The following is a 20,425-nucleotide window of genomic DNA, read 5'->3' as shown; positions in this document are numbered from 1 at the left end:
AGATGCGCTCGTTGACGTTGTAGATGCACTCATTGATGCTGCAGATGTGCTCGTTGATGCTGTAGATGAGCTTGTTGATGCTGGAGATGCGCTCGTTGACGTTGTAGATGCACTCATTGATGCTGTAGATGTGCTTGTTGATGCTGTAGATGACCTCGTTGATGCTGTAGACGCGCTCGTTGACGTTGTAGACGCGCTCGTTGATGTTGTAGATGCACTCATTGATGCTGTAGATACACTCATTGATGCTGTAGATGTGCTTGTTGATGTTGTAGATGCACTCGTTGATGTTGTAGATGCACTCGTTGATGTTGTAGATGCACTCGTTGATGTTGGAGATGCACTCATTGATGCTGTAGATGTGCTCATTGATGCTGTAGATGCACTCATTGATGTTGTAGATGCACTCATTGATGCTGTAGATGTGCTGGTTGATGCTGTAGATGTGCTGGTTGATGTTGTAGATGCGCTCGTTGATGTTGTAGATGCGCTCGTTGATGCACTCATTGATGCTGTAGATGCGCTCATTGATGCTGTAGATGCACTCATTGATGTTGTAGATGCACTCATTGATGCTGTAGATGTGCTGGTTGATGCTGTAGGTGAGCTCGTTGACGCTGTAGATGCGCTCGTTAACATTGCCGATGCGCTCGTTGTAGCTGTAGGTGCATTTGCTGATGCCTTAGATATGCTGTCTGTGTAGAAGCCCTTGCTGTTGATGTAGATGCGCTCACTGCTGCTCTAGATGTGTTTGCTGACTCTCAATGAAGCTGTAGATGAACCCACTGATAATGGACATGCTCTGGATGCACCCACTGATGCTGCAGATGTGCTCACTGATGCTGTACATGCTTCTCCTGATGCTCTAGACGCACCCACTGGCGCTGTAGATGTGTTTGCTAACACCGTAGCACTGTGGAGCTGGCGGTGAATGTTTCCAGGGGTGTTTGGGGTTGCTGGTTGAGATGCTGTAACACTGAAAGCCGAACAGCACAGTCCTGGGAGCCTGGGACAGTTCCAAACATGTAGCTAAGGTGTACCAAGACTGGTGCACCCCAGTTAATGGGACATAGGACGCCCCACCTGCAACAACATTACTCTCACCTCTGCCGGGCGACTACAAGGTGACCACGCAGGTCCACACAGCCTCACTACTAGAGCAAAGATGGAGAACATGCACACACACACCAAAGGAATTGTAGGACAACATACACCTCACACCTTCACAACCACACGTATCCATGCCACACAAGCATACACACACAGAACCGTAAAAACCCACACGCACAAACCGTATATAAATGGCCACACAAGCACACACAAAAATAGAACCCACAGAAGGGAAGGCGTCGAATATGACTCCCACAGTATCCCACAGCCCAATAAACAATCCCAAAACGACAGATGCGCTCGTCCACTCGGGTACCGCAGGAGGAGATGAACACATCTGGACACCTGACTTCTGCCAATAACTATCTGCTGTCACTCTCCACAGCCTTGTATCACACCGACACCCCTTCCATCACCGCACCCCGTCAGATATCGTCTGATGTGCTGCATCAGCAGACACACCAGGTGTACACCCCCAGCTCATTGTGTCACATCACACCCATCTTTAGAAATAACAGTTCAATAACCCACACAACACTTGCACACATTCAGACCGGAAAATAACGCATACCATGAATGGAACACACGACCTACAAAAATTACAAGCATGTGGTATATCACACACCTCAAACATTGCCCCAATCAACTCACACTGCACAGACTCCACAGCATCATACAATCATGGCTCTGCCTTATCACTACACCGGTCCTTCCTTTACAACACAACACCCAACGACAGACTGGTCAGGGTGCACTACAAAAGGATGAACTTTGTCATAGTGCTGAGCAAACAACAATTGTCGTGTCCACATGGAAGGAAGGAGCAATGTTTTAACAAAATAGTCATTGTGCTTAGGGCGTGTCCTAGTATGTGTCCTGGTGCCCATGAGATGTCCTAGGGTGTGTGATGGTACCCATGAGATTTCCTTGGGTGTGTGATGGTGCCAGGGAGATGTCCTAGTGGGTGTTCTGGTGCATGTGAGATATCCTAGTATATATCCTGATGTTCATGAGATGTCCTAGGGTGTGTGATGGTGCCAGTGAGATGTGCTAGGGTGTGTGATGGTACTCATGAGATATCCTAGGTTGTGTGATGGTGCATGTGAGATGTCCTAGAGTGTGTAATGATCCCAGTGATATGTGCTAGGGTGTGTGATGGCACTCATGAGATATCCTAGGGTGTGTTATGGTGCCCATGAGATGTCCTAGGGTGTGTGATGATGCCAGTGAGACGTGCAAGTATTCGCCCTGGTGCCAGTGAGATACTTTAGGGTGTGTGAGGGTGCATTTGAGATGTCCTAGTATGTGCCCTGGTGTCAGTGAGATACTATAGGGTGTGTGATGTTGCATGTGAGATGTCCTAGGGTGTGTGGTGGTACCCAGGAGATGTCCCAGGGTGTGTGATGGTGCATGTGAGAGATCCTAAGGTGCGTGATGGTATGTGTGAGATATCCTAGGGTGTGTGATGGTGCCCATGAGATGTACTAGTATATGCCCTAGTGCCAGTGAGAAGTCCTAGGGTGTGTGATGGTACCTGTGAGATTTTCTAGGGTGTGTGATGGTGCCAGTGAGATGTCCTAGGGTGTGTGATGGTGCATGTGAGATGTCCTATTACGTGCACTGGTGCCCATGAGTTGTCCTAGGTTGTGTGATGGTGTCAGTGAGATGTCCTTGGGTGAGTGACGGTGCATGTGATCTGCCCCAGGGTGTGTGATGGTACCCGTGAGATGACCTTGGGTGTGTGCTGGTACCCATGCGATGTCCCAGGGTGTGTGATGGTGCATGTGAGATGTCCTAGGGTGTGTGATGTACCCTTGAATTGTCCTAGGGTGTGTGATGGTGCCAGTGAGATGTACTAGAGTATGTTAAGGTGCCCATGAGATGACTAGGGTGTGTGATGGTGCATCGGTGATCTCCTATTATATGCCTTGGTGCCCATGAGATGTCCTAGGGTCTGTGATGGTACATCTTAGGACTTCTCATGGGCACCAAGACACAACCCAGGCATCTCCCAGGCACATCACACACCCTAGGACATCTGTCCTAGGATGTGTATGTGCCTGGGAGATGCCTAGGTTGTGTGATGGTGCCCATGAGATGTCCTAAGATGAGTGATGGTGCATTTGAGATGTCCTAGTATGTGCACTGGTGCCCATGAGATGTCCGAGGCTGTGTGACGTAACACATAAGATGTCCTTAGATGAGAGATTGTGAAGGTGAGATGCTCTAGAGTGTGCTCTGTTGCATGGTAGGCATGGGAGGTGTTTTACTGTGCATGTGAGATGTCTTTTGTTCACACTGTACGAGTTTGCACACTGGTATATGTGAGATGTCCTGGTCTGTGTACTAGCACATGTGAGATGTCCTGGTCTGTGTACTAGCACATGTGAGATGTCCTGGTCTGTGTACTAGCACATGTGATATGTCCTGGTCCTTGTACTGGTATATGTGAGATGTCCTGGTCTGTGTACTAGCACATGTGAGATGTCCTGGTCCTGGTCCTTGTACTGGTCCAGGTGAGATGTCCTGGTCCTTGTACTGGTATATGTGCGGTGTACTGGTCCTTGTACTGGTACATGTGAGATGGCCTGGTCTGTGTACTGGTACATGTGGGATGTCCTGGTCCTTGTACTGGTACATGTGAGATGGCCTGGTCTGTGTACTGGTACATGTGGGATGTCCTGGTCTGTGTACTGGTACATGTGAGCTGTCCTGGTCCTTGTACTGGTACACGTGGGATGTCCTGGTCCTGGTCCTTGTAGGACCAGGGACCAGGACATGTGAGATGTCCTGGTCCTTGTACTGGTCCACGTGAAATGTCCTGGTCCTTGTACTGGTATATGTGCGGTGTCCTGGTCCTTGTACTTATACATGTGAAATGTCCTGGTCCTTGTACTGGTACATGTGAGATGTTCTGGTCTGTGTACTGGTACATGTGGGATGTCCTGGTCTGTGTACTGGTACATGTGAGCTGTCCTGGTCCTTGTACTGGTACATGTGGGATGTCGTGGTCTGTGTACTGGTACAAGTGAGATGTCCTGGTCCTTGTACTGATACATGTGAGATGTCCTGGACAATGTACTGGTACATCTGGGCTGTCCTGGTCTGTGTACTGGTGCATGTGGGATGTCCTGGTCTGTGTACTGGCACATGAGATGTCCTGGTTCTTTTACTGGTACATGTGGGATGTCCTGGTCTGTGTACTGGTACATGTGGGATGTCTTGGTCTGTGTACTGGTACATGTGAGATGTCCTGGTCTGTGTACTGGTACATGTGAGATGTCGTGGTATGTGTACTGGTACATATGAGATGTCCTGGTCTGTGTTCTGGTACATGTGAGACGTCCCCGTGTGTGTACTGGTGGAAGTGAGATGCTCTGGTATGCACTGCATGCAAGATGTACTAGTGTGTGAACTTGCGCATGTGAATCTGAGATGCCCTAGTGAGCACACCAGCTCATGTGACATGTTCTAGTGTGCACCCTGGTCTATGTGAGGTGATTCCGTGTGCATCCTAGTGCAAATGAGAGGCCCTAGTGCGTGCCATGGTGCACATTACGTGTTCTGTCATGAACCGAATATCAATCTAGGTTTTTGGAGTTATAAAGACCACCCAGGGATGTATCGCAGGCCCCTGCAGCACAGGGGGGCATCAAGACTCCCGGGGGCCCCCACTGAGCCCACGTCCTGCTGGGTGCCCCATCATTTTGCCTTATGCCAATGGTAACAGAGCGGTCTGACACTCTCTTTCTCTAGGCACTTGGACACACCATTGTTGCACTAAGTCAGTTGCACTAAATGTAGGGGTGGGCGTCATATTCTGTTCCGCTGGTTGAATTGGCAGAATTTTGGCGACTCCAGATTACTCTGGTAAGGTGGAGCTCCGGGTAAATTTCACCAATCTTGATATGATAAGTAGGCTAGCGGGATGTGCATCCCTAGCGCGATTTTCGGTCGCTAGGAGGACATCTGGCGAGATTTGTCCACGGTGGGTGGTCGCAACCTTTACTCAGGCACGTGGACTCATAGCACTGATTTCCTGTAGCCAAGCAACTGCGCAGACTTTCTGAAAACAACAGAAGAAGCCATCAATTTATTGTTGAGTATATGTTGCAGGTTTATTGAACATGATTATAGGTTAACATACGAGCGAACCAAAGGCAGCCAGTGATGAAACGACCTAAGCAAGCTGCCCGGCCCATCAACCCTACAAACACCAGGGGTGCATGGCAACAACACAAATGATGCAGTACTGAAACCAGCTGAGGAGAGGGTACCCACATCTGGAAACAAAAGTCTAGAAGGGATCACAGACCAGCACCCCAGCTGCTCAGGCATGCCACTGTCCCAGGGGACCAGCCGGGGCCCCAGCTGAGTGTTTCCAGGGTTGTAATGACCAATCCCCTCCCTTGATCATTGTTTCTTGTTTGATTTGGAGTGCCAAATTATTGGATCTGCCTGTAATTCCAGCAAGCCTCAACGGGCATCAGCTCCTAGCATTGAAGGGACCCCATTACCTGTCACCTAAGGCCTCTGAACCCCATGATCTGCAATGCAGCTCTTGAAGGCTGATGTGGCCATGTCTTATGAGACCCAAGCCCACCCCCACCTCCTCCATGGTATGGAGCACAAGTCCCCATCCTCCAGAGGTCTCGTCGTTCTCTCCCACCCCCCCCACCCCACCCACAAATTGCACCCTTTAATAACAATCAGGAATAATTTGCTGCCCAGCTAGCCAATGGGAGAGCTCATCTATGATACTGAAGAGTTTTTAAAAGCAGGCGTCCATTTCCCTGCCTCAGTCCATCGAGCTGCCCAAGTGATGAAGGAGTGACCGGTGATGTATGCTCCCTACTCTAGGAATAAAGGTATGGTGGTGAGCTTATGTTATGTTTGCCCATATTTATAGAGCGCTTGTTCAACCAAGGCGCAATCAATCCCCGAGAGATAAAGGACATTGTGGTCAGAAACCAGCCTTAGAGCTGCAACTCAAAAGCTTTCCTAAAGAGCCAGGTTTTGGAAGCACATCTGAAAGTTATCTGTTCATTGAGAGAGTGAATATGCGAAGGGAATGAATGAGAACCTCCAATGCTTGATTTACGAAATCTTGGTACCGCCAAAACATTGGCTGCGGAGGAGTGTAATGTCCTTGTTGGAGCATATCTCGCCACTCGCTTGGTGCCAGGGCCATTCCGTGCAAGGCCTCAAAGACCAGACAGAAAATATTAAAGTGAATACCCTGCTCCACGAGTCACCAGTGAAGCCATTCCAAAAGAGGTAAAAAGTGAATACCCTGCTCCACGGGTAACCAGTGAAGCCATTCCAAAAGAGGTAAAAAGTGAATACCCTGCTCCACGGGTAACCAGTGAAGCCATTCCAAAAGAGGTAAAAAGTGAATACCCTGCTCCACGGGTAACCAGTGAAGCCATTCCAAAAGAGGTAAAAAGTGAATACCCTGCTCCACGGGTAACCAGTGAAGCCATTCCAAAAGAGGTAAAAAGTGAATACCCTGCTCCACAGGTAACCAGTGAAGCCATTCCAAAAGAGGTAAAAAGTGAATACCCTGCTCCACGGGTAACCAGTGAAGCCATTCCAAAAGAGGTAAAAAGTGAATACCCTGCTCCACGGGTAACCAGTGAAGCCATTCCAAAAGAGGTAAAAAGTGAATACCCTGCTCCACGGGTAACCAGTGAAGCCATTCCAAAAGAGGTAAAAAGTGAATACCCTGCTCCACGGGTAACCAGTGAAGCCATTCCAAAAGAGGTAAAAAGTGAATACCCTGCTCCACGGGTAACCAGTGAAGCCATTCCAAAAGAGGTAAATAGTGAATACCCTGCTCCACGGGTAACCAGTGAAGCCATTCCAAAAGAGGTAAAAAGTGAATATCCTGCTCCACGGGTAACCAGTGAAGCCATTCCAAAAGAGGTAAAAAGTGAATACCCTGCTCCACGGGTAACCAGTGAAGCCATTCCAAAAGAGGTAAAAAGTGAATACCCTGCTCCACGGGTAACCAGTGAAGCCATTCCAAAAGAGGTAAAAAGTGAATACCCTGCTCCACGGGTAACCAGTGAAGCCATTCCAAAAGAGGTAAAAAGTGAATACCCTGCTCCACGGGTAACCAGTGAAGCCATTCCCAAAGAGGTAAAAAGTGAATACCCTGCTCCACGGGTAACCAGTGAAGCCATTCCAAAAGAGGTAAAAAGTGAATACCCTGCTCCACGGGTAACCAGTGAAGCCATTCCAAAAGAGGTAAAAAGTGAATACCCTGCTCCACGGGTAACCAGTGAAGCCATTCCAAAAGAGGTAAAAAGTGAATACCCTGCTCCACGGGTCACCAGTGAAGCCATTCCAAAAGAGGTAAAAAGTGAATACCCTGCTCCACGGGTAACCAGTGAAGCCATTCCCAAAGAGGTAAAAAGTGAATACCCTGCTCCACGGGTAACCAGTGAAGCCATTCCAAAAGAGGTAAAAAGTGAATACCCTGCTCCACTGGTAACCAGTGAAGCCATTCCAAAAGAGGTAAAAAGTGAATACCCTGCTCCACGGGTAACCAGTGAAGCCATTCCAAAAGAGGTAAAAAGTGAATATCCTGCTCCACGGGTAACCAGTGAAGCCATTCCAAAAGAGGTAAAAAGTGAATACCCTGCTCCACGGGTCACCAGTGAAGCCATTCCAAAAGAGGTAAAAAGTGAATACCCTGCTCCACGGGTAACCAGTGAAGCCATTCCCAAAGAGGTAAAAAGTGAATACCCTGCTCCACGGGTAACCAGTGAAGCCATTCCCAAAGAGGTAAAAAGTGAATACCCTGCTCCACTGGTCACCAGTGAAGCCATTCCCAAAGAGGTAAAAAGTGAATACCCTGCTCCACGGGTCACCAGTGAAGCCATTCCCAAAGAGGTAAAAAGTGAATACCCTGCTCCACGGGTCACCAGTGAAGCCATTCCCAAAGAGGTAAAAAGTGAATACCCTGCTCCACTGGTCACCAGTGAAGCCATTCCAAAAGAGGTAAGGCATGTGACCCGCGAGGGGCATGAAACACAAGCCTGGCTGCTGCATTTTGAAGAAGTTGTAATCTTACTATATTACAATTTGGCAGACCAAAATAGATACTATTTGCATCGTCTAATCTACCGCCAATGGCCGCTGCCATGACGGTCTTCATAGCCTCTGCCGATAGAAACGGGTGAAGTCTCTTGATGACGCATAAAGTAAATACACATTTTGAGAACTACGTAGTTTATTTGCAGTCTTAATGAAGGCTGCTGGTCAACTACTAGACCCACGCTTTTCGCTGATGCTTGGGTGTTGGAAACGGTCCCATTTCACTGGGCAATAGTGGCTGCCCCAAGACTCAGAGCTACCTTTGAAAACCTAAGCATTGTAAAAATGTATTTGGTTCATTTATCAGAAAAATGTGCATGAACAAAGCACTAGAATCTCTTTATTGGCTTCATTGCTGTGGCGGTGGCTAGATTATGTATAGCAACATTATGGAGGGAGAAAGCCACCATCCTTTGAAATGTGGAGGGGCAGACTATTCTATATGTAACCTAGAACATAGTCTCTACGCTCTCAAGGGATCTCAGAAACGTAGGTTAGGTACTAAGATCTGGGGGCACTAATAACGTATCTACAATATTTTCGATCTCTTTTAACCTATATGGTAATATGCCCTGATTCATTTCTAAATTCGTCCTCTGTTTTTTCTTTTTTCCTGACATGATTATATCTCTGTGAAATATACTAAAAATATAGGGTGACACAAAATGTGCATTGATCCCTCTCTGATTATATTGTGTTTTTTTTGTTCTAATGACCGAATTACAAATGTATGTTGACTTTATTGGCTAATAAAAAAAAAAGAATTAAAAAAAAAAAGAATCTCTTCATTGGGACGGTCAACCGGAAAGTGTTTGGTGACTACAAATGAACAAAGCAGAAGCACAAATTATGCAAAGAATTTTATTTGCAAACAACACCTTACAATCACTTAATTCTTGTAACAGGCCACAGCCATTGGATGAAGTTTGATATGTAACATACCAGCATACTCACAGACACCACTCCAGAAATATTTACTAAACGTTGTTGATATACAATATTTACAACAGGAATTAAGCAACTAGTCAGTATAAGAAATTGGATTATTAAATGGGAATGGTGACTACGCACTATCAGCCAAATACACCACCCTCATCAGGGGGGCCCTTAAAGTCAAAAAGATAACCAGAGCTCAACCCTGTGGTAGCTAAGGCACAGATTACACAGGCTTATCTGACAGCAATGTGTGCAGTATTTATGCAGTACCGAAACAGTATTAATGTTGAAATGCAACACAATATAAATCCCAAACCAAATTGGAAAAATGTAGTACAATTTAATAAACAAAACAACACTAAAGTGCCGAAAATCCAATAAAAGGAACCGGTGATGTGAATTTATAAAGTTTAAGTACGAATAGTGCCAAGAAGCCTAAAGTGCCAATGTTAGTCAATGGTGGCAGTAGACTGGGACCTAGGTGCAATTTGATGCTGACTGCACTACAAAGCAGGTCAAATACATCAACAAGGTTTGTCCTGGTCAAATATTTTACCTTGTGACTTTAGTCCTTTAAGTGCCAATCTATCAAAGGATTACATTTCTAAAGGACCTCCCCAGGACCTCGAGGGAGGCACTTGAGACAGGATGCAGGATGTCAGGCAGAAGCCAGATAGCAGGATCCAGTCTAGGTCCAGTTGCCACTGGTCAGCTGGGTACTTGCAGGTAAAGGCCTCTTGTAGCTTGTTGTGTCCAGGTACCTTTAACATGAGGTTAGCCTTATAACCCTTGGAGTCCACTTTTTTGATCTGGGTACCAGAAAGGACAGGACCACAATTTACCAGTTCTTCTCAGGTCGCAGGCAGTAAGTTCCGTACCCTTCTGATATTCTTCAGGTCTAGGACCGCTCTGAAATAGTAGGCGCCTGGAGATGACAGATTTATGCCTGACAGAAGCTAGTGGGTGGGAATGACTCCTGAACATGCCCTAAACAATGGGATAATATTTCCTGGGTCCAACCTTACCTACTTTGGGCATTTTGCAGAAGTCTTCTGCCACACTAAACCTGGGCTCAGAGGGCTGGGGTTGTGTGTGGAGAGTGCACTGTGGTAATCCCAGTGTCCTCCCACATATGACACCAAAATCCAGTTTGAAGCAGCCACAATACTCCTAATAAACCCATAGTAAAAAGACCTCTAAAACAAAGCATGGTTTCCCAGCAATAAGACAATCAATACACACAAACAGTTTGGGCATCCTGTCTCCTTTCTTTTTAAGTTCACCCCTGTGTTATGTGTGAACTCCAGCAGACCTGTCAAGCAGGATTTGACACTCCAGCAGACTTTGGCACTATAATGTCAAAAAGGAGGCCCACTGTCATTGGAGCTTGACTAGGGGAACAAAGGAAGGGTCCTGCTTTCACATGCCTGTCACTCGAGGAGCCTCTTTAAAGTTAATCAGTTAATGTGCACAGCCAACTAGCGATCCTGCCAAGGGAACAACACCCATTCTCACCAAAAAGCCTATTCCTCTGCTCTAGGAACAGTTTACACACCACTTCAAATGCTAATTATTGGCTGGCAGAAGAGAGAGAAAAAATGCAAATGGGCCTCCAGAGGACTAAGGCAGGAAAAGGTATCATTCTAAAAGTACCTTTCCTCTAATATTTATCAAATACATGGCTTCACATTAGTTTTAATTTTTTATAACTATTAAAATAGTTGTTTAATTATTTTCTAGATGTTTCCTATCTGAAAGTAACATTATTGAGTGTATTATGAAACCCAGTGTTTTCCTATGAAAGAAAAAACCTTGCTACAGTGAAAATAGCTTTTGGAGCTTTTTCAATGTTAGCCAGGAAACGTTTAAGATTAAATTCCTACATATCCTACTTTTAATTACCATGCATCCTGCCTTATGTAAAATTAGGCCTACACAGTTGCATTAGGGATATGTAAACATTATAAACATTTAAAATGAAGGTCTTTAATTGTCATAAAGGGTTATTTTGACAGGTTGAATTTCCAGTTTAAAACTACAACAGCCAGGCTAGAAATTGGAGGCCTGCGGTCATGCTTGCGTGTCACTGTGGTGCATGGCACATTGGGCGCTGTAGTCCACTCGCAACATTTAATTTACAGGCCCTGGGTTCTCTTTATACCATATACTAGAGATTAAGAGGTTAGTTAAACATGCCAGTCAGGGGTATGGGCAGAATTTTGACTCAACCCCCAGATCTGACGTCACCTATGACCAGTGCCTGAAATATGTCCTTGGGTTCAGCCACCAGCTCACTGCATCAGAAGGCTCCAAAGAAAGCGGGTGCAAAGGCAGCTTCGGGAACTGAATGGGTTGCTACAGGCGCACCGCCCAGCGTGTCCTTAAGAAGGAGGGATCCAATGGTGCCAGTAGTGACATCATGCTAAGCCCCTGCAGCCCTCGGTGGTAACCGGGGAAGATGAAGGAATCCTGTAGTAGGGGAAGGCAGCACCATGCAGCCGCCCGCGTACCAAGTGTCACTATGTGGGACGAGGGCACCACTATTCCTATAAATTTAAAAACACTATATGCCACGTCCTTACCGGTTTACGGTCATGCATGGGCACGCGCCACGAGTACACACTCACATGCACTACGGCCTGAGTGTCCGCGGTGACGCAAACACACATCTTTCAGTTTCACTTACAAGATGACCTCCACACAAACAAACACACTCACGTGTGCAGATGTCCGTGGCACGTTCACTCTCACAATCTTCCCTCAGCGCGTCATAATTGTGTGCACTCCACAAGCAAACAAGTCTTTCACATAAACGCACTCAAAGTCATAGAATGATATATTCGGTCAATACTTGACCATGTAGCACATGATAAAAACAGTGCACACTCCATGTGTGCACATGTCCCTTGTGCACAGCCGCTTCTCGCCTTTATAATCATGTGTCATCACTCAAACAGGCACTCACAGCAGATATAAAAACATTCCTCTCATAGTGACACAGGTGCACAGATCCTTGGTGCATACACACACTCACGCACACACAAAACAGTTATTGAATAGCGACACCCCTCCAATGAGCGCATATTTTATCCTCGTGTTCGTGCACACGAACACCATTTTCGCCTTCATGAGTACACAGTGTTGATGTGCGCAGGCGCGCAGGCTCTTGTTGCGCATAGACTCCTGGGCCTCTTCCAGGTAGCTCGTTTTCATATCACAGTCTTCACTTCGCCACCCCCCCGGCCCCTTCTGCGCCCCGTTCCTCCCGGCCTCGCGGGTATTCTTGCTGTCACTGCACACGGTGTTAATCACCATAAAATTGCATCTATTCCAAGTCTGAGTTTGCGCCAACAGCTAAAAATACCCGTTTAATCACGCGCGAAAGTGTCGTCACTGGCAGCTATGGCGGCCAGCGAAGCGCATCATGGTGCCAACTGTGGCCAGCCTGGTGCCCCTGGTAGCAGGAAGGGGGGCGCTTATGTAAATCCGCCCAACGGGGACAAGCAGCCCCTCTGAACATGCAGCCAGAAAAGCCCATGGGTGTGGGGCCAGGTGTTACTCACAATGCGGTGGCCCCTCCATTAGGGTGTAGGAGCGCCGCCCGCCACCCTACCACCACCCGCAAATAAAACGATCATGAAAAAGGGTTCCAACCCGTTTTAATATATTTCCCCTGGCGCCACCCCAGGACTCTGACCAGTCTTGGTCCTAGTCCTAGTGCACTCCTTTGTCCCTTCAATGCGCATGAGGGTTTGGCCTGCCGTCTCAGGCTGGCCTAACACCTCCTGCGCAGCGAAGCTTTCTTCAGCCCCAGCTGCATTGCTGAAGCTGGCGAGAGCAGGCACAGGCTCCCAGTCTGCCTGGGAGCGCAAAGTCGTGGCTCAGGCCGATCCTGACGCTGCCTTCCTGCAGCGTCATGATTGGCCGCAGTGCAGTCTGGGAGCCTGTACCATAAGCAGGAAGAGCCCGATGGAGCAGACGGCGGAGGCAGTGGCGAACAGGTGAGTTTATTTAACTTCGTTTTTTTTTTAATTGTCCCCTGACCTCCCCCAAGCTCCCCCAGCTCCCTCCTTCGGCTCGCCCCGCCACTTTGGCTGGGGACAGGCCGCGAGTGTAACCAGCCAGGATTATATTTTGAAACACACAACTACATTCGTTCCGTTTACAGAAAGTTGTTTAGTTGAGGAAAGAAAACTACAGTTATCGAGAACTTCCTGGACTGAAAGTTCCGGTTCTTGGAATCATGGCTATCTTGAACCCAAGGTGCACCAGTCGCGCTGCAGGACTTCTGGGACTGGTAGTCCTATGTTTTCAGTGAAGATCACTGGATGTGACACAAGCAGTCATGACGCCTCCATATCTTTCCAGATCAGAACCCAACCAACACTAGATGTATTTATGTAACATTTAAGGTTAATTAGGGGGCGCTGAGGGGTGGCATGGCAGGAGGGGGGGATATGACAGCCAGCTGAGGCCGCTACTGCTCCTGTCACTAACAGGTAATCTTCATTATCCTTTATCTGTTCAGTGGAGGCTGGTAAGAAACCCCCCGTTTGTGAGGAGGGTGGGGGTTGAATAAAAAAAAAATCACATTTATCTGATCTCACCACGTCTCTCTCTCCCCTGAGCCAATCACAACCCTGCAATGCAGCATTGCGATTGGTCTGAGCGCCGTGGTTGGGCGCTCAGCCAGGGAATAGGGCCTGGGCATGTTCTCCATGATGGCTGTAATGCCACCTGCACGGAGAACATGCAAAGTGCGCAAGGATGTTTGGCCGGCCTGAGAGGCTGGTAAAACATTCATGTGCACTTTACAGAGTGTGTATCAAGGGATGTGCAGTTCCTAACAGGGAGTCTTGGGGAAAGGGAGGTCTTTCTTCGTGATGCCCTCACACACCCCAAGGGATGTCATGCTTCATCATTGGGTCATGCTCCTCGTCGGGACGGCGCTGCAATGCCCGACGGGCTCCCGTAAACGGGGCTCTCTGGCAGAGATCTTTTGAAGAAGCCGTAGGGTGCATGCGGGTGTGAGGGCTGGGTAGTGCACAAGAGGGTGGGATTAAAATAAGTCTGGAGCAGTCCTATTCAAATATAATTTATTCACTAAGGTAGTTCCAGCTTAATTAAAATATGTACAAGCCCTAAGTGGGTGCAATGTTCCTAAAGGACTATCACAGTGTAGTGAGTCAACATGTTTCGTGCCCGTTTTGCCCCTAGCAGGTCAAGTGGCACTTCATCAGGACCAAAAAGTGAGTGGTGCACTACCATAGGTCTGGTTCCCTATATGTGGTATGATATCCAGACATGGTAGAGTAGTACCCTAGTAGATTTATACTGGGGTAATGTAGACCCCCAGTAAAGGAGCCTACAGCTTACGGGGGAGGCAGAGCACGTCGTTGCTCTGAGGGGAAGGGTAGCAGGCAACTAGCGTGTTCCCTACCCTTGAGCATCTTGGATGACTTACCTGTCCCTGATGGAGTTCAGGGGAGGTTGACTCGAAGTATTAGTGTACCTTGGATTGAGATACAAGGAGTTGCTCTGAAGAAAATCTATAGAGTGGCAACATGGTCATTCATACACCTTTTTATCTCCCACTATGAAATTGAAGATGTGAGGTTTGATGAAAAATCTAGATTTGATTAAAGATTTGATTATTTTTGTTGCTGTAACCCTGAGTTAATTTCTTTAATCTCAGGAAGGTCAGTAAAAGAAGCTTTGGTATGCAGAACATGTAATGACTGTGATGAGGATGTAACTAATTAGGGTGGTGGCTCCTCTGCTTAGGTGGAGGCACGTTGCCCCACTGCTCACGGAGCAGTGTAAACGAAAAAAGTACATGATACGAACTGAAGTTATTAGCATTTTATTTTTTGTATGGTCAGGCTAGGGTGGGCAGAGCTTGGCACCCTGACCCCGACCTCCCCTGAACTCCATCAGGGACAGGCAAGTCAGCCAAGATACTTTGAGGCAACCTCCCCTGAACTCTATTAGGGACAGGTAAGTCACCCAAGATACTTTGAGGCAACCTCCCCTGAACTCTATTAGGGACAGGTAAATCACCCAAGATACTTTGAGGCAACCTCCCCTGAACTCCATCAGGGACAGGCAAGTTAGTCAAGATATATTAACACTTCGTGTCGACTTCCCCTAAACTCCATCAGGGACGGGTAAGTCAGCAAAGAAATAAGCCATTGAAATCATAACACTAATCCATCTGCTAATCGATAAATTATATGCCTTATGACCTTGATCTTTAATACCAAATCTCCCAAGCAAATAATCTGTTTTTCTAAAACTGCAAGATCTGGCCAAATATATAGACGCTGGCCTCTTCACATCCAGGAAATGCCCCAATTCCTCTTCATTCAAAGCTGGTACAGGAAAGAAAGCCAGCAACAAAACCTCCTGGTCGTAATGAAATTTGGAAGAAATCTTAGGACAAAAGGCAGAATTATGCCAAAATACAATTCCATCTTCTAAAATTTGTGAAAAATTGAAATTTTCACAATAAAAACCCAATTTCTGTAATGCTTCCAGCTGAAGTCTTGCTATCAAAAACACTATTTTCATAATTAAGTATTTTAGGTCTACAAAAGTCAAAAGTTAAAATGAAACACACCGTAACATTCTTAAAACTAGGGGTATAGCCCATGTCAGCCATAAAAACTATACGACATCTTGCAATAGCAACATTTCTCAGAATTCTCACAACTAACTCTTCAGCCTGAAAAATACCACCCCAGACATTGTAAAAGCTGTAGCAGCAGCCCATTTTGCTGAGTTGAAACTGCTAAGTTATTTTCAAATCCATCCTGAAGAAATTGTAAAACAGCAGAAATCACATAACCAACAGAAGAGACAGATTAAAAAACAAAAAATATCAGTGCTCAAAATTCCCGCAGTCTTTTGTATATGGATTGAAAGTAAAAGGACTACGGGAGCTGGTAATCATTTCAGCTAAATGCAGAGGAATCCTTCTATTTTGAAGGCCTATCCCCTCATTTTCCAAGCCCCTAGGAATGGTTGGGACAGAGGAAGACACCGCAGTGCTCAAACAAGAGAAAGAGTTAGAGCAATTCTGCAACAAGGCCCCACTGCTATTTCTTTCACCCCTGGGAACCAAGATCCATCCATAAAAGAGTCCTTTTTAAGATCCTTGTAATCACCTACAGAGCTTTTAAAGGATCAGGATCAAATACCTTAGGGCCAGATTTAAACCGTATGTGATGCCGCGTCCCCTCGGATCCTCAGCAGCAAATCTCCTCAAGCCTCTTAGTTTTAGGCGTATCTCAAAGGGGGGGCCAATCAGTGGCAGTCTTGGGAATCTCCTTCCTAGTCATCTCCGTTTCATTCAGACAGAACTAAATTTCAGGAAAGCCTTGAAAACCTGGATCTTTGGAGCCTCAGACGCCTTGTAGCTCTCACTTATCTGATGGCGGCAGCTCACACTCTGAACCTCATACACGGCCCGCTTAGTGCCATGATGCTCCTAGGAGTGATAGTTGCACTCTATAAAATATATACATACAAGATCTGCACGGCCAGATGGTATCACAGCTATCACTTCTGATTCCTCCTTTATCTTCCGAAGTAAACGTGGGATAGATGGACCCGGAGGCAGAGTCGCATTGGGGCGGATAATAGGTGCTAATTCACCCATCTGCTGCCTGTGAGGATCTTAGATTTCAATGAGCTGAGTTTCGGGTGCCTGGTTCGCATCTATTGGTCCATGGCTTAGAGGCAACGAGCTTGGACAAGGCGGTTGAGGCCCACCTGACTTTCCTGCTTGAGGTTGATCTGGGTGTTAACAGGCTGAACTAAGTGTTGAAAAGTAGTGGTAAGTTGACAGGATCTTGTGACACACCAGAGCTAGTTGGGAATGGAGCAGACAACAAAAGCGGAAGTGAAACACGGTTTATCTGCCAAACAGGCAGGAGGAGAACCGATTTAGGAAGGGCCCTTGTACGCCAAGATCTTAAAGTTTATTTCGCAGAGTGGGGCGGTGGACTGCCCCAAAGGCAGCAGAAAGGTCCAGACGCAGGGCATGGTAAGTCCATTCTTGCCAGCGGTGCTCTTCAGGTGAAGAAGACAGAGTGTTGCATTTCTCCATCAACACAGAAGGCAGTTCGACCATGGGAGAAGAGGAGGTTTTCTTAAGGTGGAGTTGGCGGTGTGAGTGAGGGCAGCTCTTGGAATCGGTTTACAAAGGAATGTCCTGTTGAAGATTGGTTGGTACCTGGTTGCAATACCTGGATGCAGCATCTCTGTGTGATTGGCTTGGTGTAAAAGGTCTTCAGGTGTTCCGGAGGATGCCAGACTTTAGACACTCCTAGATGGAGGCTCTCGCCTGGATGGCGGTATTAGTGTCCTTGAATGTGAGGTGGGAGAGTGTCTGAGGGATGCCCAACTGGGACTTCAGCCTTGAGGAATTCCTTGAATTGGGCAGGGAAGAGTTACTTGGAAGTTTCCACAATCTTCTGTGTGGCAGCGGACACTGGTTTGTGCTGTGTTGAGTGAGTCTGGGTTGTCACACTCCATGTTCAAGTCTCTCACTATTGTGAAGGACGCTGTGGGTTTTGGTCACATCAAGGAAGGCGCCAGTGAATGCTGATTGGTGTGTTCCAGGCCTGTATAGTAGTAGGAATGTGTGATTGGAGGTGGAGGTAGGTGAGTAGCAGATGGGAAGCGGCTTGCATTTGGCACCACGACCCCTTAGAAACCGTCTGAAACGAGCCCCAAAAATAAAGCTGCCTTGTGGTTCCACGCTAGAGGTAGAAGGTGCCTCACAACTGCTGATACCGCGAGGACTTGGTGGTCCAATCCCACAGAGCTGCAATGGGACATGCAGCTCACATACGTTATTTAGGTGCATTTTTTCAGGTGCCGCTTCTTTCGGTGCACATCCGAACCAGAGGATACATTGGGAAGTGTTTTTCTCAAACGGATGGGGCGGGTTTTCCTTTTATGTACATAGCAGTCAGGTAGATTAGATCATATATTCTTTAAAGATGGGTTAATCTGAAAAAGCTGTGCTTGTAGGGTTCCATGAAAAGTGCACGTGCTACAGTGCTTCAGAACACAGTACAAAGCACAAGCAACCCCTTGTCGTGTGACAGAGGACAAAGGGAGCGGAGGGACGCCTTGTGGAGGATGCTGCGGGATGCACAAAAGAGGCTCTACTCCTGCTCGACTTCCCCTACTAATGACTCATTCATATTCCATCCTACCGCTGCGCCAACATGGGGCGGACGAAGAGAGCGAGAGAGAGAAAGAAGCCACAAACTGCTTCAAGACAACGCTTCAAGCTTACAGTAGCAGTGGGAACGGAGTGTAATTAGCTGCTGCTTGTTTGTGTATCGCTTGGTGCCACTATGGTCCTCCTCAGAGACCTGGTGGAGGGGACATTGAAAAGAAGGGCAGAGAAACAGGGTGGGGAGCAAGTCAGTGGGAATGAGGAGAGAGCCTCCTGGAAAGAGTGGCTCTTCCTCAAGACGTTGGCATCTCGTCGGGCTGGCAGAGCATTGGGGCAAAACGTAGGGAAAAAAGGAAATATCAGAAATAACGAGGGAGGGAGGGGGGTCAGGAGAGGGAAAGACCACCATAAACTCTCCTGTAAACTTGGAAGATGGCCTTGAGCCTCAGCATTTTCTACCATCTAAGGACCATGGCCAGTGAAACGGGTACCGATGGCAAGCCAGCCGGGGTAGCTTCCTGCCTCTGCTAAACCCTAAGTGATGCCAATGTGTGATTAACATGGATATCTCACTCGCGTGTTGAGTTTCTGTCCTTTGCGCATGTGATTACAACAAACATGGACCTTGTGCCACCAAGAGATTGTCTCTGTCACTAAGAGCGTCTCCTAAGGGCTGTTCCTCTAAAGTGTTGACTCCGTCACTAGGCCGTGTGGCGCCATGAGTGGTTGATCTGTACCCAGCAGCGCTGAGTCTGGAAGCAGCTTCTTCTGTCGAGAGATGCTGCCATCAGAACCCAGAGGTCGCCATCAATGCTCATCCCTTCTGCCAACCGAGTAAAAGCATTATTCCAAAGCCAAGGGCCAGGGACCTAGGCACCACACCTGGAGAGTGGTACACCCTGGGCACACCGGCTGTGGCTCTAGGACAGGCTGGTCAAGGAAGTTCATCAGCCCAGTATCCCCGCACCTCCACGCCATCGAGAGACAGTGAGCGGATCCCAAGGGTACAGGAATAGGACATTGGCAAATCCGCCTCTTGCTGGAGTTTGAGAATGCTTCCTAGTTCTGACTGATAGTGACAAGTAAAGCAAGCAATGAAAATGGACCCCCCTACCACCCTGTGAGAGAGTAAAAGAGCCCAAACTGGGGTGCCATGGGCTCGTCACACCTGTGTGCCCCAGTGCCACTGCGCCTGCTTCACCAACGATAGCTACCCTCCTGAACAGACGTCTGGCATGTGTACAGGCCCTGAAGTACACCAGCACCTCTTTTACTGTATTTGGGTCAATCACAGGCAGTGACACCCGTTGTACACGTAACATACCAGCCCAACCTCAGGAAAAACATCACACGGAGCAACGACAAGATCAGAAGAATGAAAACAGAACTCTGTGTCCTGCAACACCAGTGGAGAAGATCACAGAATGAGAAAGATCGGGTCACTCTAGACACTTACAACAGAGTCTAAAAAGTGATCATCGCAGTTACAAAGAGCTCCACTACTCGGCACGTATATCGGACACAGATTGCCCATCAAAAGGACTACACAACATGCTGGCAGGATTCCATCACCCAGACTTCTGCAACTTGCAGATCCCATCATCTCAAGCCTTTTGTGATGGCATGTCCGAAGATCTCATCTCAAAAATTGATAAAACAGAGCACCATCTCAGGGAGAAAGCAGCTAGCACCCCTCTTCAAAAAACAGGACCCGCACAAGCGCAGACACAACCAATCTACTGTCTCTTACCACCTTCAATAAACTCTCTGAAAAAGTATTTTGCAACCCTGTCAAGACAAGTAGGCCAATGACATCTCCACCCCCCTCAAAATATTCAGACATACTCCTGACAGCCTCTGCTGAGAGAGTGGTTAGAAAGCTGATGATCACATACTTGGAAATAGAATCCTCCGCACCCAAGGAACCCTACAGCTGACCTCTTCTCGATAAAAAAATCAACCCATCTGACCCAGCTGATAGCAGACCCATGTATAATGGCCGTGCCCGGGAAGGCTGTTTGAAGGAGCGTTCTTTACCCAACTTCTACACAATATATAACCTAACGTTGGATCAACAGTGAATTC

The 20,425-nt window shown here is 47.4% G+C and overlaps 1 protein-coding gene across 3 annotated transcripts in view; it reads right to left on the bottom strand.

Moving 5' to 3' along the window:
* CADM4 (cell adhesion molecule 4) overlaps positions 1-20,425 on the bottom strand; it is a 1,244,810-nt gene that overhangs the window by 375,303 nt on the left and 849,082 nt on the right. The gene's annotated exons all lie outside the window — the stretch shown is intronic.

This window comes from Triturus cristatus, chromosome 7, assembly GCF_964204655.1.
Source record: "Triturus cristatus chromosome 7, aTriCri1.1, whole genome shotgun sequence".
Classification (NCBI taxonomy): domain Eukaryota; kingdom Metazoa; phylum Chordata; class Amphibia; order Caudata; family Salamandridae; genus Triturus; species Triturus cristatus.
The sequence above is the reverse complement of the archived record's forward strand: the minus strand, read 5'-3'. Positions and strand labels throughout refer to the sequence as shown.